A 14802-nucleotide genomic window follows, 5' to 3' on the forward strand; every position below is an offset into this window, starting at 1 on the left:
CTCCAAAAATGAACAGTAATACTGCGCACTGACAGTCTGCCATGGAGGAATGTAATGCATTAGGATAGCACCATCACACTCGTACATGAGAATCACCATAACTTTCACCATGCTGGGGCTCTGATACACTTTCGGCTTTCGCGGCGACCCATAATTACGCCATTCGTTGGAGTGGCGTTTCAGTTTTGGCTCATACGATGTGGCCCACGTCTCATCCAGTGTTATGATTCTGCATAAGAAAGCCTCTCCTTCGCCCTCATAGCACTCCAAGTGTATCTGAGTAGCGTCATAACGCATCTATTTCTGCATTTCCATCAAGTCATGCGGAACCCATCATGATGCAATTTTTCACATGCTTCAGGATGCAAAGCACAGTCATATGCGCTAATCCGGTTTCGTGGGGGAGCTCACGAACCATATGGCATCGATCACTGTCCACTAACATGGCAATAGCATGCACTTCTTCTTCAGAGATGCTAGGACGCCCTGCCCGACGCATGTCTGTCACAGTTTGCTGACCTTTGTTGAAGGCTTTTACCCAACGTGCCACTGTTCTGTATGGCAATGCTGATTCCCCGCATGCCTCTTGAAGACCTTGATGACACTGTCATGCCGTACGATCTCTGGCACATTCAAACTTGATCCAACTCCATTGTTCCTGTTTCGAAAACATAGTGACACCATTACGCTAGACCGCTCACTCACAAGTGACTGTGGTCCCCTCAACTGCGCACATGCTGGTGACATGGGACACGAGGGTCCATTTGCTCAGAGGTAAGGTACGTATGTCAACAACGTGTGCTATCAGTGACAATAGTAGATTCGATTGCATAGTGTCTCCACAGCAGTGTTGCCACTATTTAAGTTCCAAACTATGTATTTAAAGAACACTACAGAAAAGATAAGTATGAAAAAAAAAACACATAATTGCAGGCAGGCAGGTTAGAACTGGTGACCCGCACCACACCAGCCAGACACTAACCACTATGCTACTCTGCATGCACCAGAGCTTGTAGCATTCTTTCTTCCCCTGGAGAAACATAAGCCACATATTCAGAAGTGCTCATTGGAGCCAATTACAGCACCCTGGCTCAAGTTTTGACAAGAGTCCTCCATATGTCCGAGCTGGTGGACCCTCACATTCTGGTCATGTTATTATATACTCTTCACTATGATGAGCATGAAAGACAGCCACTACCACAATACTTCATGATCAGCACATGGATATTTAGTCTCCTTGAACTTCCTATCATCGATCTGCACCTCTGGCCTGTAGTAAGACTTCATACAGAGGATGTGGATGATATCTCTGTGTTTTTGTGTTCTTGATGAAGGATCATACTCCTCAACTTCACATGTGATGTCAGACAAGTGACAAAGGATATGGTATGGCCCAAAGTCGTGCTCTAGTAACTTTTCTGATAGTTCCACATTCCCCACAAGTGTAAAAATCCATACCATCTCTCCCAGACTGCATCTCACTAGCCAGTGCTTATAGCACTCTCTGGCTGGTGTGCAGCAGGTTGCCAGTTCAAACCCAACCATTACAAATTACTTGTTATTTCATATTTATCATTTGTGGAATGTTCTTGAAACATCTTATGTTCATAATGTTTGTATATCTGCAATATTCAATGGTTGTATAAATACTAGCATTCTAGAATATTTGATGTTTGGATAAATAACTACACTCTCTGTTCAAGAGATCAGTTCCGTTCTGGCTGTACATTGGTGCCAGTAATAAATGTGCTTCCAGTTCTAAGCATTGTACATCACTGATGACCCTCCTTTTGGATTAGGACTGTATTGTGGTTTTGACATGACATTTTTTGGTGGAGACATCAGGTACTTCTGAACATCTACATCACTGTGGCTCCAAAACACAACGTAAGAGATGACGCTTACACGAACAGGAACCAGAAGACAAGCAGTACCTTGTTCCTAAGATCCCTATATTCAGAAGACAGATGAATTCCAAAACAGCAATAAGTCGGTTGCACATCAGACATGCATCAGTGTTTTCTGCAGACACTGGTCAGGACCTGATGAAATTGCTGAAAGGATCTGACCAAGTCACCAAAGACAACAGGCGAGGTGACATGATGTGTTTGGCATCTGTGTACTTTTACTTGGACAGCATAGCCCAGCAATGGTTCAAGAACAATGAAAAGGAGTTAAATAGCAGAGAGATTTCCAGGCCAAACTAAAGAAAACATTTGATGACAAACAGCAGCAAGTCCACTTGGCAGAAGATCAATCAAAGAACAGGGTCCAACATCATGGGGAAACAACACTTGTACATACAGAACGTTTTATTCCTATGCCACATTGTGAATCCCAACATGACAGAGGCCGACAAAATGTCACACTACATTAAAGGAGTCACAGAAGACATGAACAAAGCTCTTCTAGTAAAGGACGTCACAAGAGTAAGCAGTTGTAGGAAACTAAATGACTGGAGATGTTTTAGGTAGAATTTTGTGACATGTTACAGTGCAGCAGAACAACACTTTGCTAACTCAACACCTTACAGTAAAGACCATATTTAAATGCTCCAAGATTGGGTACCTCTCTCTACATCACATGACACTGCTTTGTGTTGAATGAAAAATGCTCAACTGCCGTCATAAAAAGGCTATTTAAATTACATTCTTTCCTATACTACAGCAAGTTCTTCGTTATATCACAAGAAGACCAACACGGGAGACACGGGATCTTTAGCAATGACTCAGATTTTTCTACAATACACAATGAGCTACTTCAGGTATGTACGCTTCAGATATCTCAATTCAATGCAAGTTAAATGTCTGTCTCCTACTGACGTGGTCACATCGCTGTTTCACTTTGATGGCAGATATAATTTAGTATAGTTAATATGCCTCATCATATTGAGGATACCCTCAGTGCCAGTCATTACCTTCATTTGATGAAGCATATAATTTTATTAATTGTGAAGATAAGAGATCCATTAGAAATGACAGCACAGCTGTCCTGTTACCCCTTAGTAACAGAAAAGAGATGCTGGCCATTGTTTAAAGCACATATGAGCAAGCACAGGATGGCCCATCTTTTGGAGCTCTGGCTGACTTCCCTGCAAAGTCCAGATAAGCACAAAGGGTGGTTATAGTGGTCATTGTGAGCTCCAGTGTAAGATGATTAATGGTGTCTCATGGAAACAGCTGAGAGAGCAGGTAGGAATGTCAGTCTTCACTGGGTGTGTTTTCAAGGGGAGGGGGGGGGGGGTCTAATTAAAGATGTGGGGAAGGTTCTGCTAGTGACTATTGGAAGAACTGGGTGCAGCCCACCACAATTTGTAGCTCATTTCAGCATGAATGTCATGTGGCACTGAGTTGCTGATCATTTACATGTTGGTAACTGACTACTTATTTCTGTTCAGGAATTTCTCTGCGATATGGACATGGAGTTGTACTCTTAGAAGTGAGGAAAACAACCACATTAATCACAGATGAGGGTATTTGTCCTTGAGAATTAGAAACATAAAACAAGCATTATTGTGGTATTAGTCAGGAATTTGTCTCAACATATTACAGATAATAATGCCCACACAATATTAAGAACAGAAAGCAGGCTGAAACTAGAGCTGAATAACAGTGAAATTGTAAATTCTGACTGGAATATGTACCACAAAGGAAAACTGAATGCCAATGGTGGCACATATCGTATGGTGTAAAGAACTCAATAATATCTTGTGAGGTTATTACATATTCTGAATGTGAAATAGTATGAGTAAATGTACCAAAGGGGGCTCAAACATGGTAATCAGTTGCTTTTATAGGGCATCAGCTTTAGGAACTACAGAGTCATAATGCCTGAGAGAAAATTTTGGAGAATAATGTGTTACAATTTCCTGATCACACTATGGTAACTGAGGGGGATTTTACCTTATCAGCCATTAACTGGGAGATAAATGCAGGTGCCAGAGACAAGGATTATGTGAGATTGTAAAAAACTTTTTTTTCTGTAAATTACATTGAGATTCAGCTTAGTGAACTTACTTATAAGGGTCACCACAGCTTCCAGGTAGTAGCCAAAAAACAAACTCTTCAATTCACTGAACAAAGTGGAGGGAATTAATGGCAATAATGCTATTATAGTAACTACAGGTGTTAAGGGAATGTTAAGAATTGTAGAGAAATATTTCTGCTTAAGAGATTGTGACACGAATCAGATGTCAGATTATCTGAGCAATCAAAATAAGCCTTGGGATGAATATGTGCAGTATAAAACAATAAAACTCAAGAATGTTACACAATATGCTCTAGACCTGCACATCCAGGTAAGGTTGAGTGAGACAGAAGGACCTGGTGTTATCAACAGTGGGCTCATTATAGTATTAAATATTCTTTATATAATGCTATGCCTGTCTCTTGCTCAACATCTTAGCTATTAGGTGAGTGGCTATATTTCTTAATATCAAAGTAAATAGTGTAATCATCAATGATCCTAATGTTGGTTTGAACACCAAATTGGTCAACAGGTCAGGTGTGCACTAGACATTAGAGGCAGCTACCCAAGTATCTGACTTTGTGTGGTGTGCTCACAAGTTTTTTTTTAGATCAGGCAACTCTCCATTCAATCTAGATAATGATAGCTGTGGGAAATCCCAACGTATCAGCATAAGATCCAAAGAAAAGACTCCCACAGATGCGAGCATCAAAATCGAAGTGGTTAAATATCAAAGTATTCGCAACAAAGTGCCAAAGTTTGAAGCACTCCTAAAAGGCACTGACGTTCTCATGATAAACCAGAGGTTAGTAGTTGCAAGATCTTTAGAGAAAATTTAAGTGTACAATGAAAGGATAGGGAAATGGGAATTGGAGATGGTGCATTTGTTGCAGTAGACAAGAAAGTCAAATGCACCGAGATAGAAGTTGAAGCTGCCAATGAGATCATTTGGGCAAGACTCTGTATCAAGTATGGGTAAAAAATTATAATGGGTCCTTCTGTTGACAACTGACCACCTGATTCTCCTCCTGGTGTAACCCAAAACTTTAGAGAAAACCTCAGTTCACTTGTATGTAAGTTCCCTAATGATACAGCAACCATTGGACGAGAATTTAATCATCCAACAAACAATTTGGATAAGTACAGTCTTTTTATGCATGGGCATCACAAGACATCCCCTGATATGTTACTAAATGCCTTCTCCGAAAACTACCTAGAACAAATAGTTCAGAACTCCACCCATGATGGAAAATATTTTGGATCTAATAGCAACAAATTGAAATTGGTGTCAGAGACCATGATGCAGTTATAGCAACCCAGAATACCAAAACGTAAAGAGCAACTAACACAAGCAGAAAGATTTATATGTTCAGTAAACAGAGAAAAAATTGTGTCATATCTCAATGAGGAACTTGAAACTTTTACCTCAGGACAGGAGCATGTTGAGGAATTATGGCTCAAGTTTAAAAGAATAGTTGACCATGCACTGGATGGGTAGGTACCCAGTAGGACAGTTCATAATGCAAGAGGTCCTACATAGTACACAGTCACTATAAAGAAACTTCGACAGAAACAGAGACCACTGCAGAATATGTGTAAAACAAAGTGTAGGGCTATAGATAAAGAGATTCTGAATGAAACATGTTTATAAGTCAACAAAGCAATGTATGAGGCATTCAATAACTATTGTAGCAAAATACTGTCAAATCATCTTTCACAAAATCTGTAGAAATTCTGGTCATATGTAAAGGCTGTTAGTGGCACCTAAGTCAGTGTCCAGCCACTCACAGACATGACTGGAAACGTAGTTGAGAGGTGCAAAGCAAAAGCATAAATTCTTAACTCTGTTTTCAAATATTCCTTTACAAAGTAAAACCCAGAAGTATTGCCCCAACTTAATTCTTGGACCGCTGAAAAGATGAGTGAAATTGATATTAGTGTCAGTGGCACTGACAAACTGCTGAAACCATTAAAATTGAACAAACCCAACAGCCTAATGGAATCCCTATCAAATTCTATACACAATTTGCACCTGAGTAGGCCCTCTGTTAACTATAATCTATAGTAGATCCCTAAAACACAAAAACTGAGCCCAATAGTTGGAACAAAGCAGACGTCACATCTGTCTACAAGATGGTTATCAGAAGTGATCACAATTTTATAACACAATTTGTCTACCAAAGCACTGAAAATTTCAATTGTGAGTTTTCATCTTCACCTTCCCATCCATGGTATAACAACCGGAAGGGGATTTTAGTCATCCAGCAACAACCAGGAAAATCTGTTAGTGACACACAAGACAAAATGTCCTACAAAACAACTGAAGAAACCACTCTACAAAACTTATATTTAAGATACACCTTACTACTCAGACATAGCTCACTATTCATATGTATTACATTATCTGGTGACAATAGCTGACTGTTTGGTGGGTGTTCACAATAGCAGTGTGATCAGAAAAAATGATGTACCTGTACAAAAGTTTATGTTCACTACAAAATCTATAACCAGACAGTTTAGTTTATTTATCTGCATGTTCCATGGATAATAACTGTGAACTCTCGCTATGATGTGCAACGTGAAAGTTTTATAATTATCATGCATGTTCTCAGTGAAAAATATGTTAACATGCCGATCATTCACATATGATTTCAATTTCTGTTTGAAGTTAATTCAATTATCTTTTTAATTTTTTACATCACTGGGTAGGTGATCAAATACTTTTATGGATGAATACCTCACTCCTTTTTATGCCACACTGCAGTTGAATAAAGGATAGTGGATGTCATATTTCCTTCTTTCTTCCTCAATGAGCGGTTACCACTGCATATGATGCCATAAGGTATTTGCAAATGAAAATAGGAAATTAAGTCAACTTCTGACATTTTGATCTCCACAGTCCCCTATTAATGCAAACCTTACAGATATTAGATTTTAAGAAGATGTGTAACTGTGATTCCCAGTCCTAGTTCTCATACACACCTACGGATTTAGAGTCTGTTTCATTTATTATTAAAACTGGCACATTATTTGTAATGGAGTGGTCAGGACTTGTGAGGCACAGACCTGCATTTATTTCAATTTTTCCAATTTCAGTGACAGTCACATGCACACAACCAGTTAGTAGTTTTTTTAATCTATTTACATTTTCAGTTGTTGAAGTGTCTCCATTAGGCTTGATTACAATGCTTGCATCATCAGCAAAGTGAACTACTTCAGTTTCTTCGATAGTCATTTATATACAACAGCAATATGAGCAGCCCAAATATCAAACCCTGTGGTACAACTGTAGTGCTGTCTGCAATGCACAGTCCTTATGTTTCTTATTAGATACATATCACACTCCCAAACAATGGCTTCAACTTAAAACTTTGCCCTGAAAATAATTGATAAACTGCGATTTAAGTCATGAATAGTTGATTCTAGATGACTATGCACCCTCTACCTAAATCATTAACATTTAACACTTAGAATCAGACAACACAAAAATACCTGGAAGCAATAATGTACAGAGATATGAAATGTAATGATCACATAAGAAGAAGTCAAATTTAATGCAGGAAATAAGTTTTTGCTACCTGCTTGCATATCTCAATCTACACAAGGGTGTGCTTGTACTACACATGTATAAATCTAGCTCCAATCTTTAGGTTCAAAACCGGATTGAACTAATAGAAGTAATAAAATGTAAACATAAAAAGTGTACTGAAGATGGTCAGGGGCTTCTTTAAATAATCAGATAGTATAATAGAAACGACAAAAATCTGGATTGGCAGACACTGTACGAAAGATGAGAATTATATAATTAAACAACTACCAAGAATATTTGAAGAACTGGTTTTCAGTGATAAAAATAGCGACAACATGTCATCAACTACATTGTGTCCTTTATGACATAATTAGATTAATTAGAACACACACAGTGACTGCAAATCTCATTCTCCCTACACTCTACTTTTGAAAGAAGTGAAAGCAGTTCTTAATATATCATACAATAAAAAACAATTTGAGGCTTGTACTTTGCCATGGGCCTTAGAATGACTTGTACAGCAGATCTGAATGTAAATGTGGGATCTCAATCTACTGTCAGCAATAAATTTATAATTTTGCAAACAATTAAATTCAACAACAAATTTCTCTGCAATATCTCTTGGGATTTTGTTGAGGGTATCAGGTCTATCTTGTGTAATCCAATGAGTAATATGAAGCTAAATTTCTTAGACACCATCAGATTAAATAACTACTTAATGTATCACTACATTATATCTGTAATCATCATTGTATCCACATTAGAAATGGATTTGAAGTAAAATTATACCAAAGAGCAAGTATTACCAATATTTTCCAAAATACTGGAAGTCTTAAGTGTATAAGAGAACAACACAGTGCAATATTTATAACTAAGTATCAAAATAATGAGAACTGTACATTATAAAGTATCCAAAAGTCTCGTAAAACATACAACAATTCTCTCTCTCTCTCTCTCTCTCTCTCTCTCTCTCTCTCTCTGTGTGTGTGTGTGTGTGTGTGTGTGTGTGTGTGTGTGTGTGCGCGTGCGTGCGTGCGTGTGCATGCGTGCAACCACGCTTGTGCATGCGCACATGTGCAGAAACCTGCAATTCCAAAAGCTTGTGCTACACAAAAGGCACGTTTACTAATTTCTACAAGCACATGCCAGCAAGAAAATGGTGCATAAGAAGAAACACTGTTAAAATTAATAACAGTTAATAGGTCTGAACTGTTAAGCATTTTAGTATTAGCCACTTGCATTAAAATATAATTACAAAATAAAATTATCCAGAGGATAGCAGAATACGGTTTTAGAAATAAATACTTTCTGCTGTATTAAAGAGACTGCAAAAATAATAGAAAAAAGAGTGGATTTTAGGAATTTAGGTAGGATACAGTAAAACCATTTTCTTTTTTCTGATAAAATTCACGTTGCTTCACAACATCTACATTTCAGTTCTTGCCCCTTCATACCTAAATGCAAATATTTCTATATCAGTGTCCAGTCTTAGTCTTCTTTGGTGTGAATGTAATAATTTCATTTAGAAAGTGACCACCAGTACAAACTTGAGATCACCTCATTTACAAGAGTCATTTCATAAATAACACACAGGTCGACAACACTGTGGAATGACTGATGCATCTACATTGTTGGTTATGTCACTAGTAGGCCAAGATTTGTGGAAGAGGCTTGGGTAGTTTTGCTTTTCTCAGCATAAAGTTCAGCATGAAATATTGTACATTAAGATCAAAACTTAACATGGCAAAATCTAAATGAAATCCAACCATAAAAGCTTCTCATTGGGCTAACAGTTTTCATTAATGCCATTTGAGCATAAACAACATTCCTCGTCTTGGGACGAGGAATGCCAAAAACATCAACAGACAAACAAAATATGAAACTTATGAAAAGATCATTGTGCAATATGTGAGGAAATTTCTGAAGCTGCAGGGAGTCAGTATCCTGACACATAATTTGAAAAGATTCTGTGTAATGGGTCCTTCAGTGCTTGAGTGCTAAACAGTATTGAAAAATTCCTAGACCTGAAAACTTTCTGAAACACAATTTGACATTGAAAGCCAATCTTACTTGCTTTTAATCATCACTATTCATGAAACATGGGTTACTTTGAGCTTAAATCCCAACTCTGAGTTGAAATTACAATTGAATGAGATGAACTAAGTGAGATGGCACAGTGGTTAGCACAATGGACTCGCATTTGGGAGAATGATGGTTCAGACCTGTGTCCAGCCATCCAGATTTAGGTTTTCCATTATTTCCCTAAATCACTCCAGGCAAATGCAGGGATGGTTCCTTTGAAAGGGCACAGCTGATTTCCTTCCCCATCCTTGACACAATCTGAGTTTGTGCTCCATCCCTAATGATCTCAATGTCAATGGGATGTTAAACCCATTCTTCCTTCCTTTTGAATGAGATGAGAGGTCAGTCATCCTCAGGGCCAAAACAACTTCAAATGTCACACAAATGATGATCTTTGGTAATGCGTACTCCTGAATCAACTCAAGAGTGTATTATTGTAAATTCATTCAACAATTTAAAAGAAAAATACACAATAACTGACCTTAGTTGCTTGAGGCTGGCTCACTCATTCTCCATGCATTGCTTGCCTGCACACTGACAGTATCATAACTGAAAAGCTGTGTTAATACATTTGTAAAATGTTATCTCATGCACCCTAGAGCCCTGCCTTGAATCAACCACACTTTTAATTCCAAAGTGGAAACAACCTACGTGAGGATGCCATTATTCATCTCTGGTAGAACCTTCTGTTGCCACTACCTGAGTCATTCATCAGTTGAATAAAGATGGGTTGTTAGATAGAACTATAAAATTTCTATTACACTGGGACACAGGTTATCGAGAAGCAGGGATACTGTAATGACGAATTGTGAGGAAATAATGCAAATAAATAAACACTGAAATAAATAAAAAAGTTTGTGTACTATTTATGAAATGGCCCTTGTATTTAATTATATTGTACCTCCATACCATAAGCTCATCATCTTGTATGAATTACGTGCAAACACACATTGATAAATTGTTATTTTGTAAACAGATTTAAATCATCATTATCAGCAGTAGCATATTAATTTGAACATATGCACAGCCTATATAAACAAAACAAAGTTTTCCAAGTATCACCTTTCAACTTTCCTCGCCACTCAACTCTTCCATGATTTCATTCATCTCTTTACTTCTGCTAATATTATATGAAGGCAAGACTAATTTACACAGTGGTTTGGAAAAAAAACTCCTCACAATGTTGTGAGAAAAACACTGAGATCAAAGCATTCTTCTTGGATTGCAATCTGTTGTTGTAGTCACTATAAGTGGTAGGACAATGCCCACAGTATTTAATTAGATGTAAATCTAGGAAGATTATGTTCTTTCAAAATACTATGATAAAAACAGTTATCTGATGTCAACCATACAACAAGACTACAACATCAATTACATTCTGCTTAAGTTTAAGGAAGATATGATAAGAGAGTTTTGGACACATAATGAAGTATACAAGTAAGTCATTTTTCTGTAACTTCATTTGCAGATTCAGATGGAAATAGAGTTATTGATAACAGTACAAAGTAACAACTGCAATACACTCTAAAGTAGTTTGATAAGTATATTCTGTATCTTCCTCTTGATTATTTGCATCTTACTTCATATTATCTGAAACGAATATTAATAAAAATCATGATAAAGGAAAGAGCAGATAGCTTACTGATATTTTACAGCTAGAGATTCTTATCAAGAGCAGGAGAAAAAAAAATGCAGTTGACACTTGCATCTTATCCTGCCAGTAGAATATTTCTTTTGATCTGGGTTGCAAGTCACCAGTCTTGTCTTACTAGTGCCTCCTAATATTGTCTTTCCTTCACACATCCCAAAACATCCAGTATTGCTTTACATTTGCAGCCAGGCCATACTTATGAGAATTTTGTGAGTTGAATCAAATCATCTTCCATTACTCATTATGGGAGTTTTAACTTTCAACTCCTTTTTTCTTCACCCTCGCTGTCTTCAGACACCCTTAATATTTCAGCTCCAATCTCTATACACTCCTTTTGAAACATGATTTTCTTCTACTATTCCTGTCATGTTCGCAACTATTCCCAGGGAATGCACTGATTACACCCATCTCCCAGAATGTGATATGTGGCATGATGCTACCTTTATCTATGATACATTATTTAATCCAGATATATTGCTTAGGAATCATTTTGTTTTTAGAATGTCTGCAATTTGGTGGTGGCTGCTACCTTTTATTTTTATCTGAGCACACAATTACTACTCTCATCCTTTGCAGATGATTGTGCAAGTAGCACTGATGTTGAACTGTCTTGCTCTTTTACAAATGTTGGCTTACCACTCCCCAAGCCTCATGAAGCAGAAGTATTCACTGTGAAGCATCCTTCAGTGAGATGTAATTGTACATCCAGCTGCACAAAAACCATGTATTTGCCTGTTAAGTATACGATACAGTTTAGTAGCTTATCATTCTCCCAAGAATCCTGACAACTATTGCTTGCTATTTATAATAAAAAAAGTATATATTAACATACTGTGTTAAAGGAAGGGAATGGGGCAATACTACTGGCTCATCTCAACTATTCTCTTGAAACTTTTCAACTGGTCATTTAGAGAAGTTGTTGACATCGGATACCACTTTCATCCATTTCAACTTAATTTCATGCTTTCTGAAAATGTTACCTATTTAAATATGACAAAATATGCCAGTGTTGATGCATGAAACATACACACTTCTTCCTCTTGTATTTTCCAAAGTTCTTATTTTGCTCCATCATTTATAGTGGTTGCTCTTTGTTACTTATTGTTAGTAAAAGAAAGCATGTGTGAAATTTAAATCATCCAAAAACAAAAAGGTCAATTATGACCGACAACTTCTTTTTTGAATTCTGATTCACAACAAAATTCTGTGTCCTGGTAAAAATGTGTGTTTGTTATTTCAGTAACAGATTTTTCAGAGGAGTGGGACAGATTACAAATCTTCTGGCTATCTTGTAAGAGATATCAGTATTTAGAATTACACTGACATATATCACAGATCACAGTAGACAGAAAGGAAGGAATATTGGGTTTAATGTCCCGTCGCCATCAATGTCATTAGAGATGGAGCACAAGCCTGGAGTGTGTCAAAGATGGAGAAGGGAATTGGCCATGCCCTTTGAAAGGAACCGTTCAGGCACTTGCCTGGAGCAATTCAGGGAAATCATGGAAAACCTACATCTGGATGGCTGGACGCATGTTTGAACCATTGTCCCCCTGAATGCGAGTCCAATATGCTAATCACTGTGCCACCTTGCTCGGTGTATATTACAGTGATTTGCTACCATATAAATGTACTGATATGGCTTGTGTGCCCTAGTCATTCTTAAATTGCAATAAATGTTGGTGCTTCAGTTCAGTTATGGTATATGTTAACTTATGTTAATAATCAAAATGATTATAAATTTATTAATATTAACAATATTTATGACAGAAGAAGATAGTTTATTTTTCAGGTGACTGAATAACAGTGGAAGGAAGTGGCTCACAGAAGCACAAATTCAATAAAACATTTTACTCTCTATCTTTTAAATGATTTTCTGAATTTGAATACATGGATAAAGGAAAACTTAGGAAACAATAATGAGAGGGAGTAAGTGCAATATTATTATTATTATTATTATTATTATTATTATTTTATGATTCCTGATCCAGTGTTTGGAGTAAGTTTTCCTTAGCTACAGGATTTGCATCTTCTTCTCTTTGTGTGTCTCAGTTTCCACCATTCTTTTTTAATCCAAAAATTTGAAAATGAACTTTTTTATTTTTTATTTGAGTGTGTTTCCTGCAGTTGCTCCTGATCACCATGGGCTGCAAAAATTGAAGTGACACTCACAAAGAGTGCATCTTAATCTGCTATTAATGACTGATATTTACATCCAATTAGTCAAGCAAATACCCAGTTGTACATGTGAAGCTGATAAAAAAAATGCTGCACTCAATAATCATATGAAAACTATCACTATTGTAGGTATTCAGTAATTTTATTTAATACTCAAAGCCATAATTACAATTGAAGCCAAACCTGTGTATATGGTACCCATGAAATATTTCCACTATGTGTGATCTTAAATCAGAAACCTTATAAATGATCAGTAGCATTAAACTGGTACTCTGTTACATGTAAATTACAGAGACAGGTGCTACTAGTCTTTGAACAGCTCTAAAGTGCTGCTTCATTACATGATGCAGCAGGACATAAAGTTGTGAACATGGAAGGAAATTATGTAATGTCTTGTTTATATTTGGTTACATCTATTAAATAATTTGCATTGTAAAATATCCACACATCAGGCATACATAATTTATCCTTGATGATGGTAATAACTATATGCCAGAAACTAAATCAAAGTGGAATTTTCAGTTGTATTTAAATTTTCCCGTGGTCAACAAGAGTAGAAATTATAACATATTCAAAATGTTTCATAATTAATAAAATTGCAAAGTGAGTGATGGTGGAGACAAGAATTATGAGTTCTAGATTGACTTCTTCCATGATACTGTAGGTTTGTTAAAAAGCCATACTTTTTTTAGGGTGATCAACTGTAACATGTAAGACAATATATAATGAACTGTGAAGAAACTTTGTGTGGCAGTACTGTAAGCTCCCTGAAGCTGAAAATAAAGTAATTTGTGTTGGCAGAAATGATGCTGAACTTCCATTCTTATTACTTATAAATGATATGCAGTGTATTAAATAGCTTGTAAGAGTTATGTAAAACAAAGAGACACTTAATTAATTAAGGTGAATCAAAACTTAACCTCGATAATACATAAAACTAAATTAGAAGTGAGATTATACTGAAACAGCAAACATTACTTTTAATTTCCTCAATGAAAGTTTGCAATAATTGGAAAAATTGTTGTGTGCTCTCACACGAGATCTGCCTCTACTTGTGCACATTATTTTACATGTTTGCACTTAATTCAACTTAAATGATGAGCTTCAGTTTTAAATACACAGCATCATGGAACAAATGCCAAAAATAGCAGTGATCAGCTGCAAATTCTTAGTCAGTAAATTAAAACACACACGCGGTATGCACAAAAATCAATTGACACCACTATAATACAATGGGACCTCATTATAATCTAGTAACTTCTACAAATGTGACAGCTCCAAAAATTTGAAAGGAATATGTATTATGAATAATAATAAAAATATTAATATGCTGATTAATTGTACTGATTCACATTACATCATTAATATGTCATCCTTGGGTTCAGATTTTAATTAG

The 14802-nt window shown here is 36.6% G+C and overlaps 1 protein-coding gene across 1 annotated transcript in view; it reads right to left on the bottom strand.

Annotated features, from left to right (window-relative positions):
- The window catches only part of LOC126469996 (bromodomain adjacent to zinc finger domain protein 2B-like), a 296201-nt gene that overhangs the window by 40731 nt on the left and 240668 nt on the right, over positions 1-14802 (bottom strand). The window lies entirely within an intron of this gene.

This window comes from Schistocerca serialis, chromosome 3 (genome assembly GCF_023864345.2).
Source record: "Schistocerca serialis cubense isolate TAMUIC-IGC-003099 chromosome 3, iqSchSeri2.2, whole genome shotgun sequence".
In the NCBI taxonomy this organism is placed as follows: Eukaryota; Metazoa; Arthropoda; class Insecta; order Orthoptera; family Acrididae; genus Schistocerca; species Schistocerca serialis.